This window comes from Falco naumanni, chromosome 3 (assembly GCF_017639655.2).
Source record: "Falco naumanni isolate bFalNau1 chromosome 3, bFalNau1.pat, whole genome shotgun sequence".
In the NCBI taxonomy this organism is placed as follows: Eukaryota; Metazoa; Chordata; class Aves; order Falconiformes; family Falconidae; genus Falco; species Falco naumanni.
Genome location: NC_054056.1, coordinates 90,918,818 through 90,930,050, shown reverse-complemented (window position 1 = coordinate 90,930,050; position 11,233 = coordinate 90,918,818). Strand labels below are relative to the sequence as shown.

Genomic DNA, 11,233 nt, shown 5'->3' with positions numbered 1-11,233 from the left:
TGGTGGCTGCTGGACTACAGTCCCTGCTGCATTTTGAACTCGTTGGGAGGTTTGGCCCCTCAGATAAACAATCTGGCTGGAATGCCCTGCAGAGGTAGCTCCTGCCTTTCCTGGGCATGAGGTGCTGCCATACTCTGTACCAGGGCATGCCGTCTCCACCTGAAATGCCTGCCACGTCCTGGCAGGAGCTGTGTCTGAAGCCGCTATGGGCTTCTGCTGAGCCCTGCAGGACATCTGCAATGGGAACTTTTTCTCTCCAAATGGTGACCTGCACCTCTTAGAAGAAGGTGCACTTTGGTCACAGGGTACATACAAGGAAATAGGTCAGGAAGCAAAAAAAACCCAGGAGCTGGGAAGGAGGATTTGATGTTACAGTGAACAGGTGTTCCTCTTAGACTGGAAATGAGTTGCTGGGAGAAACGAACTCTCAGTGCTGAGCTCCTTGGACACTCCCCTGGCTGTGGGAGCACCTTTCCTGCTTATGGTCGTGGCCAGCGAGAGGCTGCAGCTGGGTCAGGGTCAGGGCATGAGGACTCCAGCCAGCCCCAGGGCACGACAGAGGGGAGGGGTAATGTCTTGCTTTCAACCAGACAATATTCAGTCACTTCTCCTCCCCCCCTCCAGCTCCCCACATGATCTGCAAAGCCAGGAAACATGTGGCCCTTTGTTCTTACAGTGTCTGATGTAAAGAGTTTGGTACGTGGTCTGCAACAAACAACAGTTGTGCCGGTGAGTTGTGCTGATAAGAAGCTCTGATCTTTGCACTGCCTTGGAGAGAAGGCAGCCGCCTCCTGTGCCCAGCCCAGCTCCCGAGGGCTGTCCCAGCACACCATGGCTGTGGCTGCAGACCCGGAGGTTGCCTGGGGATGCTGCCAGCAAGACCCTGGTCCAAGTGCGGTGGCTTATTTGCTGCTGCTTTCTGACACCCCACCCTGTCCCCACGAGAACCTGCCACAGCATCTTCCCACTGCCACCACTGCTGTGAGCGGTCGAGCTTGAGGAAGAACAACTTCCATCAATTGTTTGGTAGGCCACCATCACTAAAGGGTTTCTCCGCCCTCTTTAGGAAGGGAGGCACACATTTGCCATGTGTGTGAGAGGAGGCCTGCAGAGAAGATGGCGTTGTGGTCTCTGACATGACATGCTGCTCAGAGGAAGGTCTGAGGAGAAACCATCCCCAGAATCCTAGGTGGGTAACGCAGTGTTACCTGGAGGGAGGAGCACCAGCAGTTCCCAGATCACTTTGACGTCCCTCTCAATACCAGAGAAGAGTGCAGTGACAATAAAGTGCATTTTATTATGTTAAAATGCAGAACTCTAACCCCAAATTCCTAGAATTTAAAAATTATTTGCAAGTGTTATAACAGAAATGTACATTTATAATAACTGGTAATGTTGGCACAGACTCCTGAGACATCCCTGTGTGCACTCTGGGCTGATAGAATTAATTTGCGGTGGTGAAGTTTGTCCCAGTCCATCGAGTGCACCTTCATGCTCCAGTATGTGACGCCAGGCAGGGGCTTTAATGGTGAATGGTCTCTCTTAGTGTATGTCCTTGTTTCCTGGAGACCCACTGGTTACAAACACTCCTCAGGCTTCCTGGTAATGTAGTGCATTGAAAATTAATTAATTATGATATAAATTTCTGCTCCTCATGTTAATTACTTTCAGCAAGGAGGGTGTACGCTGACCTCCCATAGCTGGTAAAGCGCGTCGGGTGGATACGCATTTCAATGTAAAGCAGTTAACTGGAGGTAAATCAACTTTATTGATTGCAGAGTCTCCTGGTTTGTCTCAAGTGTAAACGCTGGAGCCAGCTACTTTTCTCCTCGTGCTTCAGCATGGCTGAGACGACTTTCTGCTAGCTTTGCTTAGCTACGATTTTCTAGTAAAAGACACATCTTAAAAGCACAGCGTTACAGACATACAGAAGTAACACCTTAAAAAACTGTTAATGCCAAGTCAGGTAGAGAGATTAAATTGCTGAAAATGGTTTTAAGGGTGGAATGCCACATTGCACTTGCAAGTAGATGTGGGAAGCTTCAGTACTGGAGGTCCCAGTGCTGCTGTAATGTGGGGTCTGGAGGTTGCTCTCACACAGATAGTATGTGCCAGAATGTCAAAAACTCATGAAAGTTGTGAATTTTGCTGCATCCCAGATGGGCATGTCTTGGGTTGTTTATCAGCACTTGAAGCTGTACAAACTCAGTGACACAAGCTGAGTGTTTTCAGTGCCTTCCAGAACGGCATCAATTTTGTGCTCTGAAACCCTTTGTAATTTGCTGTAGCTGACACATTTGGAGCCATGGTCTGACTGGGGCTTCATTAGCCTTTGGGAAAAATGCAAGGGTGCCTAATTGTAACTGTATATTTTGTCATGGGACCTTCTCTCCCGGCCTGCTGTGACTAGCCTGCCTGTGGGTCACGCTGCCCATCCAGCCACTGAGGGCATCTCGGAAAGCACTGAGGTAAGTAATGTTTCCTTTAAAGACTTTTGAGCTCACGAGAATGAGATAGTGCATTCCCATGTGGTTAAGTTATACTCTCACAAGTCCCATCTAGAAGTGTTAGCAAAATAACCTTTGGTTGCTAGGAGGTGCTGTATGGGGATTAATTAATCAGGATGGCTGCGCCTTCTGTTTGCTATCATTGCTGATATAAAAGAGGTTTCCGAAGCTGAAAGTTGTGATGGAGTCTTGCTGGGCTGAGAGCTTTACGTATAGAAACACACGCTAAGACAGTTGTGGCAAATGTTAGTCATTACAAAATACTGCACAGGAAAAAAAATAATCTAAACCATGAGGCCCATAAGAGGCTCTATCTGCTCTAAGCTATTCCTCCATCTGCATTGTTATGGGCAGCAGTGACGCAGGAACAGCCAAGACTCTGCTACTACAAAATATTTTGCTCTTCCACTAAATGAGGAAAGGAGGCTGATATTTAACTCAAAGATGTTTGGTTTGGTTTTGAAGCAACGTGTTAAACTTTCTTAATGCACAAGAGATTTGGCTTGCCCTTTGCAATAGCAGAGGGTGCTACCACAGGTTGCAGCTCCTTTACTGTAGCCAGTTGAGCTGCCCATATGATCCCTTCCTGATGTATTTCCATCAGTACGGCTTGAGTTAATAGATGGGGAAGTAGATGGGATAACAGGAAGTCAGCAGGCAAACCAGAAAAGCCGTGAAATGGTAAAACTTAACGGAGCTTGGAGCAGTCTCTTCAACTAGACGATGATGTATGCCCAAAGCCCCAAACTGTGATAGAAACAAGGCAGTCTTGACTACCTGTGCACACAAGGAGGATTGAATCCACACAGCTTTTAAATGCTTTTAGACATTGAACTCGTTGGGCAAGCAAGCTTGTTGCTAGTTGGCTCCAAGCATCCGTTCCCTGAGAGGTACTATCTGAACAAAAATATTTAGTTTCCCCTCAGCTGAGGTTGGGTGTTTCCTCAGCTTTTTGAGAAGAGTGCAGGTGGAGGGCAGGCATGGCATTCCAATTCTCAGAAGCCTTTAGCTGGAGACACTGCACGACGAACTTCAAGACAACTGGCCCCAGGGGTCACACAGTCAATACACCCTGAACCAGGCATGGGTGCCCTAACCCTGCGTCCTGTGGGGCTAATGCTCCTTGGGACTGATCCATGTTAAGTGCTGTGTGAGGCTGGTATTCAGAAACCGCCCCCAGTGTCGCCTGGTGCCTCAGCAGTTCAGTGGGTGCAATCTGCGGTGGATTGACCCGGGGTGGATGCCATGTGCCCATAAAAGCTGCTCCATCACTCCCCTCCTCAGCCGGGCAGGGGAGAGAAAATACAACAAAAACTCGTGGATCGAGATAAGGACAGGGAGATCACTCAGCAGCGACCATCACGAGCAAAACTGACTTGACTTGGGGAAATGAGTTTAATCTATTACCAACCGAATCAGTGTAGGGTAATGAGAAATAAACCCCTAAATCTTAAAACACCTTTCCCCCCCTCACCATTCCCTTCTTCCTGGGATCAACTTCACTCCCGATTTCTCTCCCTCCTGCCTCCAGCAGCGCAGGGGACAGGGAATGGGGCTGGGGTCAGTCCCTCACACGCTGTCCCTGCTGCTCCTGCCCCCTCAGGGGGAGGCTCCTCACACTGCCCGGCTCCAGCCTGGGGTCCCTCCTGCTGGGTGCTGTCCTTCAGGCACAGCCGGCTCCAGTGTGGGTCCCCCACGGGGTCACAGCCCGGCCAGCAGCCCTGCCCCAGCCTGGGCTCCTCTCCATGGGGCCACAGGTCCTGCCAGGAGCTGCTCCAGTGTGGGCTGCCCAGGGGGTCACAGCCTCCTTTGGGCACCCACCTGCTCTGGTGTGGGTCCTCCACAGATATCTGCTCCACTGTAGACCTCCATGGGTTGCAGGGGACAGCCTGTCTCACTGTGGGCTTCACCATGGGCTGCAGGGGAACCTCTGCTCCAGCACCTGGAGGACCTCCTGCTCCTCCTGCACTGACCTGGGTGTCTGCAGGGCTGTTGCTCTCACATATTCTCACTCCTCTCTTCTGGCTGCTGCTGGTCTTGTGCAGTTTCCCCCCCTTCTTCTTAAATACATTATCCCAGAGACGCTATCACCATCACTGATGGGCTCAGCCTTGGCCAGTGGCAGGTCCGTCTTGGAGCCGGCTGGCATGGGCTTTGTGGGACACAGGGGAAGCTTCTGGCAATTCCTCACAGAAGCCACTCCAGTAGCCCCTCACTACCAAAACCTTGCCATGCAAACCTAATAGAAATCACAGCAGCGTGTCCAGCATTCATGCAGGTCATCACGAAGGGAGAAGGCTGGATCCAAGAATGAGCACATGGCCTTTTCTGGCACAGTGTAGGGAGAGCATGGGGGACTAACCTTACCAAACGAGCTGCAAAATCACACCTATCCCCTGTGTGCACCCAAGAGATATCTCTGTTATCTCTGTCTCTCTTTCAGCCTTGAAAAGAGGGGTCTGCACAGAAGGAAAGGTAACTTTTTGCATAATAGTCAGATCCTTACACCGTTCATCCATAGGGGAGCTCCTTATCCTGAAGGATATCTGCAGCTTCCTCTTCTCAGGAGCAACCTGAACCCTTGGTTTATAGAAGAATTGCAGGTGACAGGGAGCAACTTCTTGCAGAGACTGACACACCAGGCTGATAATATTCATGGAAATGGTCTAATATATAAAAGCAGGATTGTAGTCTAGTGGTTAAAAGATTCAGTTTGGAGGGGCACACTTGAGCTGCATCCCTGGGCTCTACATTGGTTCCTTGGGGATACGTTGCAGCAGCCGTCCAGGAACTGTGTGGCTCAGAGACTCTTCCAGGGGAAGAAAAGAGTAAATGAGTGCTCTATCCACAAGGATGCTATGAAAATCTTGTTGGAACTCATCCTCTAGCTATTTCGGGATGGAAATGACTACTGTTGTTTGTTTGTTTGTTTGTTTTTTAATGCCTTTGCTAAATGGATATTTCTGAATACTTTAGATATGGGCTGGGAACCCCTAAGGGACCAAGCTGGCATGACAGTGAGTGGTTTGTGAATCTCAGCAGAAGAGTTATGATAATCTTGGCCACAGCAGTGGCACCTGAGGACATGGCCAGTGCAGAATTTTAAGCACCTGAGAACATTGTTTGGCAAAATCCTATATGCCTCTATCCTCTCAGGTGTACTGTTAGGCTAGGTGGGGGTTGGTAGCTTGTTTTGCTAGGGCTAGTCACCCAAATTCCGCCTTGCATTGCACTTCAAGAACTCATGCACACATTTTTGCTCTCTTGTGTCCCTTGCACCAGTGCTAGACATGAGAACTGATATAGTCATTGCCTTTTCTATACTTACAGTAACGTATAGGTTTTAAGTGCTAGATGTGATTAGTCACTTCCCTCTCCTATATGCTGCACACTTCCTTGTGAGCCTCAGTGTAGAAAAGCCCCTGCCCAAAGCTGAGAGGGGGGAAGGCTGAGAAGTTTTGTCTCCTCTGGGTGACAGGATGTTTCCTCCAGGAGGTCTGAACCCGGGCACTGCAGCATCGTTGTCCCATCTGCTGCCTGCACTGCTCTGCAGCACTGGAGTACCAAAGTGTTGCTTGTGTTGTAAGCTGTTTTGCAGCCTGCAGCGACCGCTTTCTGCTATTTATGAACAGGATTACTGAAATATTGTGAGATAGCAGCCAGTGGACTTGACATGCAGGCAGCGGAGCTACGGTAAATCAGGCTGTGGAGTTACCCATGCACTTCCAGAAAAGGAAGGTTACACTGCTGTGGGAATAACACATCACACCGCTGGTGCTGGCACCTCTCTTTGGGCAATGTAAGCTTCTAGCAAAAGGGTCGCATGAAAGAGTTGTTACCATGCAAGCCTGTATTTCATACCCGGGGTTAGCTACCTCTACTGGGCTTATTGTCTCATGCCCACCCGTGTTAACAGGTAAAGCAACAATGAACTGGCATGCAGCATCCGCGGCGCAGCACTGGGGCTTGCAGAACCCATACTGCTGCTGATTCCTATTAGTAACTCTTAACAGTGGCTTTTAATGCAGCCAGGTACAAACTGGTTTTTACTTTATACCTCTTGGGTGAGTGATCATGGCCCTGATTTTGCAAGTTGTTTAGGTTCCTGCTACTGAAATCAGTGGGGACAAGATGTCTAAATATTTTTCAGAATGTGGGACCTGTGGGACTCTTCTGCTTGCTGCAGTTCAAATGGATGGAAGGATCCCTATAAATATTTCATGGCCTCAGGGACAAACTATGATGTGGCTGCAAAATCAGGCACACATACGTCTCCAGAAGACATGGCAGCAGCAATGGAGAAAACCTGCTCCTAACCTGTCTGTACTTATAGCTGACAGATGCAGAAAGATATAGTTAACGTTTTACAAATAGGCTTTGCACCAATATAGGTTTTCAGTTTTCAGTATGTCTTTTAAATTAAGCAGAAATTACATGCCTATCTGCCCTCAGATTTTCCTCATTAGCATTAATCAAGGACACTTGACTCGCTTACAGATGAATTTGATTAGGCTCATGTATACTCTTAGGAACCAAAAATAATGAAACATGACTTGAGTGTACGTGCTCTCGCAGCCAACATTGTTGCTTGGTATCTGCTGCAGCACTGAACTAACAGAAAACTCCTAGAACTGGAATCCAAACCATTGGCAGCAGGAGATGGTAAATGGTACACATGAAATAAAGAAAGCAAGACCACACAAAATGGAAAAGCTATAAAGTGCACAGTTGTTTAAATGACTATATAATTGGTTGAAATTCTTTATTTTCTGACATAGAAAGAGCTATAATGGAAAACTTAGCTCTGCCCACATGCATACACAAATATTTTTGCATACATTCCAGCCTGTGGCCCACAATGTGTAGCTGTTAGATCTGTGAGCTCACTTACACTTCTCATTTTATAATACCAAGAGATTCTTCCGTTCATCATCTTTTAGCACTGAAGAAAAAAAGATGTCTTAAAAAAAAAAAAAGTATTTGAGTTGTATTTCCTTCTGCATGTACAGTCATGTAGCTCTGTGTGCAAATCATGTTTTATCCACTCACTGCTCCAAGTGTAAAGTCGTGCAAAGCCCATGTGCACCAGCACCAGCTAGGAAGCTGGCAGGGGATGCAGCACTGCACTGCCTGTAAAATTGTTGATAAAAAGAAAAATGCAGGAAAGTGGTTCTGTTTTGACAGTTTATTGATATCCCACGTAAGTTCTTCTGACCTTCTGTTACTCTTCTTGGTTTTTTTGGTGGGTTATTTTTTGTTAATTTCATTGTGTGGTAATTCTTATCCACATTCATCTCACCTGTGAGGTCTGTGACAATAAAAGGTTGCAAGACTCTATGTATTATCTGTTGTCCCTGTTATAACGATAACTGCCTGGGTCTTTGACAGATATGAAATCTACTGAATCATTTACCTAAGTGCCAGAAAATGCCTTTAAGAGAAGAAGTAGGTACATGAAAAGGGAATAATACATAAATAAACATCTACATTGAGATCATTTGTCATTTTTGGAAAGGTCTTGGGGAACAATGCATACATTTGGTATAGAGTCATGCTTATGACACTATGGGTCTTTTATTTTACTGGCAGGCCTTATCTGGCATGTATAGAGCTTTTAGCATGTTTGTAAGGTCCCTGTTTTGTGCACTGGCTGCAGGATTCTTGCTGCCCCTGCCCCAAACTTACATTAGGTTGGGAGGCACTGCTCTCCCCGTTACGCGATGCTTAGGTTGGAGCAGGTGCCTTTTTCATCAGCAGTTTGCTTTTTTTCTACTGCCATCTCACCTGATTGCCAAGAGCGCCCCTGGGGTTCCCTGTGCCGTCGCTGCTTTCCAGTCTCTGACACTGTTGCTGCAGACCTGGCTGAGGGGTGACTTTGCCCTGAGTCCCCCATCACAAGGACATCCTGTGCTTTCAAATCCTCCAAAACATGTTTTAAGAGCCACCTTTTCAGGAACAAAACCTGCCTAGTGCAATATATGCAATGACCAGAGAAGGTAACTGTGCTGCTAAGAAGCAGAGGATGCCCTGGCAGTGAGCATCAGTAAAAGATTTCCACGTTAATTGGGATCCCTGCCAGGGAGTTGCAGTCACCTTGAATTTCCTCCCACTGTTGTGATAACAGCACCAGATAAATGTTCATGGCGTTGCACAACTTCTCGCAAGATGAAGTGTATGGCCAGGGAGTCACCTTGGAAGGGAACTGGTGAGACAGCATCTTAACTGGCCATGGGTGTGGGCTGATGTTGCAACTCCCATGCTAACACTGCTTGTGGTTTATGAAACACCAGAACCGCCTCGGGGGTAGGTTGCTGGCAAATGTTGAGCTATTAGGAGAATACACAAAGAAAGGAAAGTTTGAAAAGCAGAAACGTATTTCATACAAGGTTTTTATGGACTTTTTCAAGTGCAGATGTGCCAAAATGTTTCCACTGGAAACTTTATATAAAATGATTAATGTAAAGGGTTTCTGCAATCCTGGCATCTCTCTCCTCTCCCGAGAGCCGTTGCAGCTCGTGACAGCTCTGTTCTGCATACTGGGAGCATCAGCAGCTGGAAATTATCATTTGCTAGTCTTAGTCTTCTGTAGCTCATTTCAGAGACTTCACTGGTAATGAGGGCTCTTGTCCTGTTACCTTCAGGGTGCCTTGGAATTCCTCTTTTAGGGCCAGAAATCACTCAAGCTTCAAATCTGTAACAGGCATTAAAAATAAGCATTTAGTACAGTATTCAGACCTGTTCTGGGCATTCCTCAAATTCCTTCAAAGGACAGTCAGAGGGACACACCTGTCATTGCAGCTCTGGGCTCTTTCACCACTGCTCTGCCATTGTGTGATGCTCTTCTTTAAACATCTCCCTTGCTCTTCCACTCTTCCTTGCCTTTCTGAAGATTTTGCACAAGAGTTTTCAGATGCCTCTTGGATTTATGGTTACTTTTGAACTTCAGGGCTCTTTAATGAAATTCTGTCCCGTTCTTGCAGGGCTGGCCATCCCTGGCTGCCCGCTGCAGTTCCCGAGCTGTGGTCTCCTGTTTTGGTGGCCACGAGGTGCAAGGCAGCTTTCTCCAAAGAGGGGGAGGTTGGGGATCTGCGAGTTTGGGGAACACAGCATCTCCCAGGGCTTCTCACAAGGTGGACATTTGTTTTGATTACGTCTTTACTATAATGTCAAGCTGTACAGGACAGAGGGTTTTCCTGGTGGTTATTTGCCTTCTCAGGAGGGTGAGAGGACTAGATTTTCTCTTCTTCCCTGGCTCACATGAACTATTTCCATGAAAAGGCTGAGATAAATTGAATCCATACATAGTAACCAGAGAAACCGCAATGATGGTATCAGTCCTACTCAGCCAGCATTCTCTGTATGTCAGAGGAGTTCTTGGAATAAACAGGGTGAAATAGAAAAAAGCTGTCAGCTACAGCTAGTGGACAGCCAACAAGGTGGCCTTTCCTTCCCTGCATTCCTCGGAGCATTGTGTTTGCTCCCCCTCCCATGGGCTGTGTCTGTACTCTCGAGCGTCTTGAGGTCCTAGTCTCCCAGATGTTTAGACCCAGAACCCATCGTGACTCGTGTGTGTCTGTGTATGCACGCTCATGACTTGTCCTCAGGACGCAGCCAGCTTGCCCACCCTGCCTGATGGACAGCAGCAAGGTGACACTGTCAGCAGGAACCCCACTGCCACTGGGAGCCCCCCCTGGCTGAGCAGTTCTTACTCAGCCCTTTTTCCTACTGATGCCAAGGGTGCCTGTGTAAGGAGCAAATGAATCTACCAGAGGGATCTCCTGTGCTGGGATTACATGTGCTATTAATAAAAATTGCCTTCAGTTTCTAAATTGAGGCGCTTAAAACCCACAATGAATGCATTCTGCATTAATGAGAAAAACCACCATCTTTTTTGTTGAAATTTAAATAGACCCATGAACTTTTGTGTCATGCATGCTATTTTAAAACTGTAAATCTATTCCACTTTTTCCATTGTGGTTGTTTTCATATTTCATTGTGTTCTTACATAGGCAAGTCTTTAGTCTTTTAATATAAAGGGGTTTATGTTTCCAGGCACAGGTTTTCATGCCCAGTTCAATAGGTTTGGTAGGAACCTTGTTTTCAGACATGTTTTTTTCTGTGGTATGAGATTAAAAAAGGGAATTGAAGAAAGTATTAAGGCATCAAAGCATCAAGAAATTATTGCTAACTTCTGGAAATTTAAAATAAGGTGTTCTAAACATTTTTTTAAATGAAAAAAATGAGAAAACATAAATATGGGCAAATTAAATATTTTCTGTGATTTCTGTTTTTGAGAAACCAAGTGGGACTCAGACTAACAGACTGTTGTGTTACATCATAGATGACGAACATTGCCTGAAACTGGATGACAAATTCTATGGGCCATGTAAAGGCACGCTAAAAGCCCCAAAGCTATTTGGGATTCTGTGAGGAAATGTACTCAACTGTGCTCCAAAGAAAATCTCTTTTCCAGAGCAATGAAAGAGAATTTATCTACAGTTCCCACACTTCCATACCTTTTCCTGTGCTGTTCCTTGTGCCTAGAAGATCCCTGTAGACCACAAAGCTATTTAATTCTCCATTAAAGTCTACATAAAAGTCTTCTATGATTATTCTGCAAATATTTGATGTCTGTTGTGATGACGATTTACTCTGGCCATTGCCTTTCCTGTTGACCAGTGGTCTGTCTTTATTTCCTTCTGTTTTCCATGCTTCTCATTTAATAA

General features: G+C 46.5%; 1 long non-coding RNA gene across 1 annotated transcript; it reads left to right on the top strand.

Annotated features, from left to right (window-relative positions):
* The first annotated feature begins 1,041 nt into the window (after positions 1-1,041).
* LOC121084571 lies at positions 1,042-11,102 on the top strand. The gene is made up of 3 exons (XR_005826803.1): positions 1,042-1,189; positions 2,411-2,468; positions 10,849-11,102. It is a non-coding gene; the product is annotated as an uncharacterized LOC121084571 (long non-coding RNA).
* The last annotated feature ends 131 nt before the right edge of the window (positions 11,103-11,233 follow it).